This window comes from Podarcis liolepis (assembly GCF_965112155.1).
Source record: "Podarcis liolepis genome assembly, chromosome: 12".
Lineage (NCBI taxonomy): Eukaryota > Metazoa > Chordata > Lepidosauria > Squamata > Lacertidae > Podarcis > Podarcis liolepis.
The window spans coordinates 34602516-34614471 of record NC_139563.1 but is presented as its reverse complement, the minus strand read 5'-3'; positions in this window follow the sequence as shown (position 1 = coordinate 34614471).

The window sequence follows — 11956 nt, the reverse complement described above, 5'->3', positions numbered from 1 at the left end:
AGCTGAAGCATGAGTGCTAGAGTATCTCTCCTTCTTTGTTGGGCAGGAAGAAAAGTACTCCATATTATAAGGTAAAATTCACCCTGAAATATACTCAGAGTTGAGTAGTGATTTCATGCTCTTTATTGCAGCTTGTAGAAAACAGTGAATGAATTTTCCCCAAAACCTCTGGCTTTATATACATTATTTACACAATGGGTCCCGCATGATTGGCTGATTCTGCTCCCCTCCTGGAGCCTGACTGGGCTGCTCCTGCAGGCCAATCAGTTGCTGCATTCTAGGATCCTACCTGCCTATTGTTCTAGTAATAGGCTGATTCATTTCCTCCTGGGGCCTGATTGGGTGACTCCTGCAGGCTGCATTCAGGTTGCTGCGTTCTAGGATCCTACCTGCCTATTCTAGGATCCAAGCTCAGTACATAACACCACCTTACAGAGGACTGGCCCTGTGGAGAGAGGTTTGGAATGCTTCAAGCATCCAGACCTTCCCCACCTGAGATGCCCACCTGTTGCAACATCCACATTTGAGACCCATACCGCCTCACAGAGCAAGGATTCCCCTCCTTCTGTTAGGGGAAAAAACACATGACTATGGATACCCACTGAAACCATTTTAACTCCATCACCCACAAATATTCGAGGCCCATGACACAGTACAATAGACTATACTGGGCCACCATGATAGTGATAAGCAGGCTTTCGGGATTCTGAAGATGCAGTCCACGTGGAGTCCCTGTGACTTATACCCCTAGATAACCACAGAGTGGTGGTGGTGGTGGTGGATGCGCTATTATATACAAGAATGTTCCCATTACCATACCTCACATCAGCCCACTCAACCGCTTCAATCTGTGGAATTGACACTACTACAGGTGCCACATGATACCAGTTCCACATTTGTAAGAACTCAATTTTTTAGCGTGCCAGTGCCTACACTTTGGAACTGCCTGTCTATTGAGATCAAGCAGGCACCTTTTTGTATTATTATTATTATTATTATTATTATTATTATTAGATATAAATCAAGATATAAAACCACAAAATACATCATAAAAATAAAAACAACCCAAAACCCAAGGCACCCCCACAAAAAATACACACAAAGGGCATAGGATCTAAATCGGATCAACCAAAGGCCTGGTTAAAACAGAACATTTTTGGCTGGTGCCTACAGATGTATAATGAAGGTGCCAGGTGAAATTTCCTGAGGAGAGCATTCCACAGACGGGGAGCCACTGCAGAGAAGGCCCGTTCTCATGTTGCCACCCTCCAGACCTCTCGAGAAGGGGAACACGAAGAAGGGCCTCAGAAGGTGATCTCAGGGTCTGGGAAGGTTTACATGGAAAGAGGTAGTTCTGGAGGTATTGTGGTCCTGAGCTGTTTAAGTCTTTATCGGTCAAAACCTGTACTCTTTTCGGTACCTGCTGAAAACATTCTCATTTAGACAAGCCCAGCCAGATGCTTAGGAAGTTGAGGTAATTGTAAACTCTTTTGAGTATTTTTACTTTTGTATGTTTTAACGTAAGGCTGTGACTTTTTCTTGATTTCACTGTTTTGCAAACCATTTTGTTTGTCTTTACGATCAAGTAGTGCATAAATTTTGTGAAATATGAATGAAGTTGTCAGGTGAACCCTAGTGGCCCAGCACAGCCAAGGCGTTTTTTAGTCCATGGTCCTAAACAGTTGCCTTTGGCATGACCCCTCAGTCCACTTGCTGGTCACCAGGGCTGTGTCCCTGGCATGTGCTCACTCTGTTTGCCAATGGCCACCCCCTCCTCAAATTAAAAGAAAGGCACTTTCGACTAAACATTAGGAAGAACTTTCCGGCAGTAATAGCTGTTCGACAGTGGGAGGGGCCACCTCAGAAAGTGGTGGACTCTCCTTCATTGGAGGCTTTCAAACACAGTTTGGATGTTCATCTGTCAGTGATTCTTTAACTGTGATTCCTACATTGCAAAGGTCAAACTAGAGGACCCTTGCGATCCCTTCCAATGCCTCAGTTCTATGATTCTATGACCCTCTTAATGTTCTAACTAACTTTTTGCCAACTCCCTCATATTTTAACAATTTTAACAGAAAAAAGCCCATGCTGGGTATAATGCCTGCTTTTTGTATGTATTTATATTGCATGTAGGGACGCGGGTGGCGCTGTTGGTAAAACCTCAGCGCCTAGGACTTGCCGATTGCATGGTCGGCGGTTCGAATCCCCGCGGCGGGGTGCGCTCCCATTGCTCGGTCCCAGCGCCTGCCAACCTAGCAGTTCGAAAGCACCCCCGGGTGCAAGTAGATAAATAGGGACCGCTTACTAGCGGGAAGGTAAACAGCATTTCCGTGTGCGGCTCTGGCTCGCCAGAGCAGCTTTGTCACGCTGGCCACGTGACCCGGAAGTGTCTGCGGACAGCGCTGGCCGCCGGCCTATAGAGTGAGATGAGCGTACAACCCCAGAGTTTGTCAAGACTGGCCCGTACGGGCAGGGGTACCTTTACCTTTTACCTTATATTGCATGTATGGGATGCAGGTGGCGCTGTGGTCTAAACCACTGAGCCTTGGGCTTGCTGATCAAAAGGTCGGTGATTCGAATCCCTGCAATGGGGTGAGCTTCCGTTGCTCGGTCCCAGCTCCCGCCAACCTAGCAGTTTGAAAGCACCCCAAAAAGTACAAGTAGATTAATAGATACCGCTCTGGCAGGAAGGTAAACGGTGTTTCCATGCACTGCTCTGGTGTCGGTGTTCCATTGCGCCAGAAGCGGCTTAGTCATGCTGGCCACATGACCCGGAAAAACTGTCTGCAGAGCGGACAAATGCTGGCTCCCTCGGCCTGTAAAGCGAGATGAACACCGCAACCCCAGAGTCGTTTGCGACTGGACTTAACTGTCAGGAGTCCTTTTACCTTTTTATATTGCTTGTATGGGGTGAGCATGGACTACATAGTTGTATTAGCTTCACATAGGAGTAAAAGCTGCAAGCACAGACTCAGTGGTGAGATGTTTTATCTGCAGCTAGGAAATAAAACAGGCGATCACCTGTGTTCCAGAGCAGCACAAAAGAGCTACCAAAGCAGTTGATTTATTGTGCCACTGGCATAGCCTGCATTTAAAACTGGCATGGACATATATGTTCACATTTCCACTCTGTGGGGATGCCATTAGTACAGTGGCTCTGAAACCTTTTAGAAAGGGCAAATATTGAATCTCTGTTCATGATCTTCCTGTTAATGACAACCCCTTGGCACCTCTTACATCAGTTTCCAATGCTCACTGTAGGAAATAGCCTGAAGTGGGTGAAAACAAAAGTAAAGAAATGAGGTTTCCTTTTGTCATGAAGAGGCAATGTTAGACCAAACTATTTCCTGTCATTTAAAGTGGAACAAGTGTGCACTCAAGTCTCCACTCAAAAGGATAGGTCCAGTAAATCTATTTACTAATATGCTCATGTTACATAAAAGGCCAGCATATTTAAGCCTGTTTTGCATGATTATTTAGGTGGCCAAAGCAATTCTATCTGGCAATTCTATGTTTTCAAGATGTAAGTGCTGACGGTAGCCCTCACCTGCTCTCCAAGAATTGTCAAAGGTTATAGAAAGAGGCTCTGAGGTTACATCTGCAAGCTCCTTTAGTACCCTTGGATGCAGTTCATTAGGCCCTGGAGATCTGAATTCTTTCGAAGTAGCCAGGCATTCCCTTACCATCTATCTTGGGCACAGGGACATAGCTAGGGGTTAGCCAGGTTGATACCCACCAAGGGCGCAGGCCCAGGGGGAGAACCAAAATCATGCCTCTCCACTCTGGCTCTGAGTGGCAGAGCATCCAGTAGAGCAGCCTGGGTGCAAGGGAGCCTAGAAATGCCTCTCCTTGTGCTACAACTCCTTCTCTGCATCATTTATCCTAATATCACCAGGTTGGGCACTGCTTTCCTTTCGGATGAAGACAGATTTAAAGTAGGTGTTGAGCAGTCACTCAAAAGCAGATGCCTCTTACTTTTCTTTCTAGTTGGAATTGTTTACAATTTAAGAACCACCCACCACGAACTCCATGGGATCTCACTCTGTAGTTCTTTAAGCTGTTTGAAATCAACTTTTTAAAAGTCCAGATGGCACTCACTTTCCCCTTGCTTCTGTATAGTGAATCCCAAGAAGATGTGGTCACTTCCTCCCAGGGTTCCCACTACTTCCACCTCATTGACTAGTTCTTCCCTGTTGGTGAGGATCAGGTCCAAGATAGTTACCGTATTGGCCCAAATATAAGCCACATCTGAATATAAGCCTATAAGCCGCAACTTTATAATGGGGGGGGGGGGGAGAGAAAAAATACCTGAAGACAAGCTGCTCCATTCCTCGCTGCTCCTGGCCGCATACTGGGGGCGGGGGGGGGGGGAGCTGTGCTGCACTCCTGGCCTTTCCCCTTCCTTCCTCAATCTCTCTCTTCCTGGCCTGGGGGGGAGAGGACGGGGGACTATGTATGGGGCAGGAGCAGCTTTGCCATGCTCCTGGCACTGTTTGCCCCGGTGAATATAGGATATGGGTGAATATAGGAAGTTGGCACAAATGGCAGGGGTGCCAACTTGAATAAAATTGGGAGGGGGGTTAAATCCTGCTCCGCACAATCAATCACATGATGTGGTGCATGCACATCCTTTGAATGGCAATGCCCATCAACTTTGGGACAGCCTGGCCCCCTCAAATATTTTACTGGGGGGCCCGAAGGGACCTCGGCCCCTAGGAGTTGGCTCCTATGACTGGCAGAATGTTCCATGGGCACATTTGGACAATTCTGTCAGCTCATCTGTCATGCCATGACATATCTAGTCCTCTGCCAGCATAGTGTGGCTTCCACCAAATGCCATAGCTCTCCCAGCCAGCATAATTTGAGTTTAGGATTCCTCTGAAAGATGTTTGATATGTGCAAGTCTAAGCTTTGAAAAAAATAATAATCAGGCATCTTCTGGGGGAAATAAGTGTGAGCAAGTGAGTAAGTAGGACTGACAATGCAATTAATTCGCTTCCCCTTTTTTGAATGCTTTATATCATAAACTTGAAATTCTTTTCAAATAGGTTTTTGGAAGCAGCATGGAATTGATCACTGAGCCTTTAAAAAAAAGAAAAGGAAAACAGTATATATATTTTCTGTATCTTGTTCCACAGGGAGTCTTCCTTTAAGGGGGGAAATTCATATCTTTTCCATCTCTTTGAACTCCGTAAAATACCCTCTGGGTCAGTTATCAAAGGAGAGGCAGAGTTCTTTACAGTTGTCTTACTAAAGGAATTACAGGGCTCTCCAAGAAGGTGACATGCTGTGGAGCGCCGTAACGCCCACATCAATAATATTAAATAGAATTTTCTATTAACAGGAAATCCTGTTAAGCATCAACTTCTGGTCTCAGTCTGATTCCATCTAGTCTTTTAGTTACATCTTGTCCTCCGAGACAGTCTTTGAGCAGAAAAGACTTGATTCGCTTAGGTAGTAGTATACCATTTCTTTGCTGCCAGCAATGATACAAGTGTTTTTGCTCAGAATGAATAAAAAGAATGTCCACATCCTCAGATATTTCTTTTATGAGTTTAAATCTCTGGATGGATTTTGTGATATAATTTTGGGTTACTCCTCCACCCCATGTCCTGTAGCTTTTGTTAGGAACATTTGAACTGTAAGCCAGGAGTAGCCAATGTACAGCTCCTCACCCTGAGTTGTTAGACTACAATTCCCATCATACCTGACTTTTGGCCATGCTAAGGCTGTTGGGAGTTGGAGTTTCCCACTCTGCCACACAGTAGAAGATTTTGGTTGTTGCTGTTTTACACCTGGTTGTGTCAGTGCATTTGTAGAATCTAGTATTCACAGTGGTGTTTCCCTGAATTGATCAGGCCATGTGGTTGAATTGAGGACACCTAGTTCAAGGAGGAAATAGTTTAATTATTTTTTGGCAAATCACACACGCACACAAGCTTCTGGGGACTAAGCAGCTGGCATCCTCTCCTCAGGCATGTGCTCTGAGCTTGATTGCATGACGAGGCCCCAGGCCCCTCAGTTCCCTCAGAAATAAACTCACAGACACAAACATGTTGGGTTAATGGGATAAATTCGGCCACAACTGTATTGGTTACAGATGTGAGTGGTTTCACTTAGGCAATTGCGTGAAGCAATACTATATCCTGACTCCTGCCTGTCTGCAGGAGTCCCGTAAGGGTCAACCACCGATAGGGGGAGCCCTATGATATACATCAATTGAGTACCCCCAGGGTCACTGATGGGGTTGTGGCATGGCCCTATACCACGCCCAGGCTTCGGACAGGAATCATACCCCTGAATCCCTTTAATAGGATACCCTAAACTTGGAGGGGCAGGCCAGAGACAACAACTGCCCCTCCCATGACAAGGCTTAAGTAAAGGTAAAGGGACCCCTGACCATTAGGTCAAGTCGTGACCGACTCTAGGGTTGTGGCGCTCATCTTGCTTTATTGGCCGAGGGAGCCGGCGTACAGCTTCCGGATCATGTGACCAGCATGACTAAGCCGCTTCTGGAGAACCAGAGCAGCACACAGAAATGCCGTTTACCTTCCCACCGGAGTGGTACCTATTTATCTACTTGCACTTTGACGTGCTTTCGAACTGCTAGGTAGGCAGGAGATGACAAGGCTTACCCAGTGCCTAACCTTACAAAGTTGTGATGATTGCTACTAGGTAGGCGAAAACCAAATGGCTGGTGCCAATTTGCCAAATGGAAAAATTCCTACCCGGCCCCAACAACCAGGTGACCAACATTAGTCATAGCAAGGCCATGGTCAAACAACACAAGAAAAGAGGGTGGGTGCGCTGGGAGATCCGATGGAGGAAACGAATGGAGGCTGCCCTCCCCAGCCGCACTGCAATTTAAACGCCATATGGCCACACCCCCTGGCTAACTCGATTGGTCAGCCAGGGGGCGTGGCACGATGGCTTGGAGTCCTAATGACATGGGCAGCATCCCTCTGCCCACAGCCGGGTCACTGGGAGGTCCCAGGTTGCCGCCCACAACACAGCCCCCCCCGGAAAAGCGGAGCCATTTTATTGGAGCAACAGTGCGACCATGCCCCCACCTGAATTTAAGTACCCTCACCTGATGAAGCTTGCAGAAGCAACCTGTCACTTCTCCTACACCTAAGTTGCCACTATGCCCGTCTCTTCAAGCCCCTCCTGACCCTGGGGAACAGCTGGGAAGGGGATAGAGGGGATTCTACCACCCTGCTTCAGGCACCCTCTGTTCCTCCACCCCTGGCTCATTCTGTCCTTCTAGCCCTGGCTCCTGCCTCGCAGGAGGCGCAAAACCCCATAAATTGCTGCCCCCTTTCCCTGTATCGGACTCTGGCCCTGTGGCCTCTGCCACACACTCCTCCAGGCCCTGCCAGTTATGCTGACTAGAACAATAGTAAAAACAGTTAATACACTTACTTTAGAAAGCTGGAACAAAATGAAAATGTTGCTTTTTTCTCTTTTTCAGAAAAATCCACTACTTAGTTTTTAGCACATGGCACCCATACTATATTAATTTTTAATTTGCTTAGGCTTTGCAACCCGGCTAGTGGCATATAAATCAATATGACTGACAAGTCAGAAAGACAACAATTAAGCAGATGGCACTTTTTCTGACATGGATGTAAGTTGTGGGGAAAACGTCAAATGTTTTGTGTTTGACGTCCAATTATATTTTAATTCAGTGTTTGATATCTGATATTTAACAGTATTTGATAATTGACATGCAGTGTTGTTGTTTTTTAAATGAGAGCATATGATAGTTAACATGTGGCGTTATTTGGAATTTGAGGGTTGGCAGCTTCTGCAAAGAACTGACATTTTGCTCTCAGAGGTAGCAGCAGCCAGAGATCATCGGAGGGGGAAGTGAGCTGTTCATCCGGCCAGGAATTCCTCCTCCACTTGAGGAAGCCAGCCTTTTTGCATCTTTGGCTGGCAGAGGAAAGCCTGCCCCACTGAATGACTGATTGAGAATCCATCTGGGAGTGAGAGAAGTATCGAGATCTGGGCTGACCAGAGGGGTGCCCCTTTGTGGGGAGCTGCTTGGGGGGGGGGAGCAAGGGCAGGCAGCAGGTATGTAGCTTGTGGGAACATCTGGATCCTTTGCTGTGTCCTCAGCAGTAAAGAGTGCCTTCCATCAGCTTCGGCTGGCGGCCTAGCTGCACCCCTCACTTCTGTTGCGTGTGCTCTTGTAACTTCTAGGTTAGATTACTGCAATGTGTTATATGTAGGGCGGCCTCTGAAGACGGTTTAGAAACTTCAATCGGTACAGAATTCAGTGGCCAGATTGCTCACCGGAGCAAGACAGTTGGAGCATATTACACCGATCGTACCCCGACTGCACTGTCTGCCAATTAGTTTCCAAGCCCAATTCAAAGCGCTGGTTTTGACCTATAAAGCCTTAAATGCCTTGGGACCGCAATACCTCAAAGACTGCCTCTCCCCGTATGAACCAACCTGGACCCTGTGATCATCATCTGAGGCCCTTCTTCATGGGCCCCCTCCAGGAGAGGCCTAGAGGGCCACAAAGCAAAAATGGGCCTTTTCTGTGGTGGCTTCCCATTTGTGGAATGCTTGTCTGGCACCTTCACTGCTTATCTTTAGGCGCCAGGCAAAAATGTTTCTCTATAACCCGGCCTTTGGCTGATTAAAATTCTATGGCCTTACAATGTATTCGTGAGAGTGGTGTATTGGTTTGTTTGTTTTATTACATAATTTATGCTCTCATTTTGTTTTTTTATGTTGTGAACTGCCCTGTGATCTCCTGACGAAGAGCAGTATACAAATTTAATAAATAACAATAATAATTTCAAGCCTGCTCAAATAAAAACCATCAAGAGATACCGATATTAAAAGCATCCAGTTTCACATGAAAAATACAAAATATGAGTTGAAATGAGTTGAAGTTCATGATGAAGTTCAGATGTCTCATCCAATGTTAGCATGGTGACCATGGGAAATCTTAAAATAAAATAAATAAATAAAATGAATATTCTTTATAGTATAAGTAAACTCTCTGTCAAACTCCCTTAAAAACCTTTCCCTAGGATTAATTATTGCAGATTAAAGAAAAACAGACTTCCTAGTTACAGAAACTATTTTTCCACACAAAGACACATTTCAGGCTTGTAGTTTGGCTTCCAAATATGCCTCCTAAATCCATCGCAAGCACTGTTCCTTAGACTAGGGTTTTTAAGTTCTGCATTGCAAAATGCCATTTTAAAGCTACCGTATTTTTATGGAAAAATGGCACTGCCATATGCCTGGATTTTCCTGGACATTTTTTCACGATTTCCACCCAGGCACTGCTGCCAACTGCAGTATTCCGGAAATCCTGGATGTATGGCAACACTATTCACAACCCACTTGGTGGTTCCTGCACCCCCACCTACCCCCCCCCCCACTTCTATTGGCTACAACAGAATGCTTTTTCCAAGTGTGTGTGGCAGGGGAGGCCTCTATGGGCTCATGTGCATCACATTAGCAACCTCTGTTGGCCTAGAATAGAGAGCACGTTTTTTAAAAAAATGTACAGGTGATGGGCTGAATTGAGAAGAAGTTATCAGAACTTGGATCCCACTGGGACAACTTAGTCATGATGGTTGGTGGTTTATTTAGTGTGGCACTGCTTATTCTGTAATGATACCTCAATCATTTTAAAAGCAAAAGTATGTTTTAAAATGAATGATAAACTACATAGATCCAGGCCCGGAAAACTTAGCTAACGAATTCACACAAATCGCAACAAAAACCCTTTTGTGCCCTCTTGTGGTCAGTGTCTGCTAGAATTAAAATAAAGGGATGTCAAAATCACACGGATAAGGTATCCGGTGTTGTCATGGGAATATGCTGCAGTTAAAGAAATCTGCAGGGAGAGCAGAGCAGGAGTTACTCACCAAACACGAGATCAAGAAAAGATATCTAAATTGTATTTAAGTTAAGAAATTAACTAGCACTAAATTCAATCAGTCCTGAATATATGGTTAAATGAGTTTATCAAGGACTATTTAGCTATTTATGCTCTTTTTGTCCTGCTCTTTGGCACAAGCACTTTGGAACCAATCCAAACCTCTTTTATCTTCACGGGAAGCTTGTGAGAATATTCCAACAGCAACCCTGTGACGTAGGCAACGTCTACCATGAGCGCCCCATGGTTAGCTAGGGAACTTTGTGTCTGAATGGGGATTTGAATGTGGGTCTAACCCATTTCTAATCCAGTACTCTAACCATCAGAACTGGCTAGTTTCTTTTTGGCCATATTTCTACAGTAACACTACATACACAGTCCTCTGCATTTGTACACACAACTGAAATCAGTGTCATTGAGTTCAACGGGACTTATGCCAAGGTAAGTGGCTATAGGATAGAAGCCTAGAAAAATAACCCTTGGCCTTTCTTGTATTGTATGCATAAGTGAGGGGCAGTATGTAGCTTTAAATTACACATGCATAATTTTTAACTGAGGACTGTGCAGGGAGGTGGATTTAGATTTGTGGATCAAAGTTCATTGGCTCCTTGTGTGGTCTGTGCTGCATGCTTTCTGGACCAGACAGGTGGGAGAGTTTGGTGGCCTTTGAGGCTGGAGAAGATTCAGATATGATCACAGGTAATGTGGCTCGTAAAAGATCGGGGGGGGGGGGAGGTCACATTCAAGAATGACCATAGAGTCTAGAACCAAAATACGACTTCCTAGCTAATGCAGTGTTTGTGGCCAACATGCTTTAAAAGGATTTTAGACAATAGACTTCAGAACCACCACCACTGTGCAAGCTTTCTAAAAAACAACAATTTTGTGCCACCTTAGTTGTGGCATAAATATAAACTGTCATTCTTGAAAGTGCCACAAGACTCTGGCTGCAATCCAGCGACACTTACCTGAAAGTAAGCCCCACTGAATTCAGTGACACTTACTTTAGAGTAGACATGAATAGGACTGTGCCATTTGTTCCTTTAGTTGCAACAGTCCAAAATGGCTACCCTTCTGAAACTTAAAAAGTCATCAGTAGTGAGTTACTTGTAAAATAAAATTGTTATCACCATCAGATCACATTTGTAACCTGTCTCTTTTCCAAAGACCTTTGTGTGGTACACATTGGATTTTCCCATCATGTGAAATATAGGTGGGTTAATATATGGCACTGTTGAATATAAGGCATGCCATGGATTTTACAAGAGAGTGTAGGTGAAAGATGTCCAGCTAAATATAGTTTATGTATGTAAAATATCAACAATATGATACTTTCTTCTAAACATTTATAGCAAAAATAAAATTTTAAATAACATGTTGCAAATAGATGTAGTGAAAATAAATACTAGTGGCATTTGTTAACTTTAAACATATGTTGGGCATTCTTGTTCTCTGTTGTGTGTTTGCTTTTTGTTTTTAAATAAGGAATCATGCATGATATCTTTAAAATTCAGAGATAAGAAAGCTTTAATCTACGGCCTTGACAAAAAATGTGATCATATGCAAAATGGTATGATGAATGCACATTAGAAGATTTGGCATTACCATATTCTCAATATACTAAAACATCAGTTTCATGAATACATGTTTTAATCATAACATTAGGAAGAAAATCTGATTTGCAGAAAAATGCTAAGCAGGCGAGAGCATATGAACCTTCAATAACTGAGTTTTCCTTTTCTCTCTCTTCATCTTTAAATTCCTTCTTACTGTTTTCATGTCAACATTTGCATTTGAAAAATTATAGCTACAACTATGCAATTCCATTGTTCGCCCTTGCCAGCATCAAAATGGCAACTTGAAATATTTGTAGCATGGGTGCTTTTATTTTTCGGATTGTATTTCTGAATGAATAAACATTCCCAGCTTCTTCAGTAAATGTTTGCCATGCTATTTAAGTCAAAACATATGAACTGGGAGCGTGCATAGTGTCTATTATTTTGTCCTTGATGTAAGCTAAATACATTTCAGCTACAAAAAAGTTTT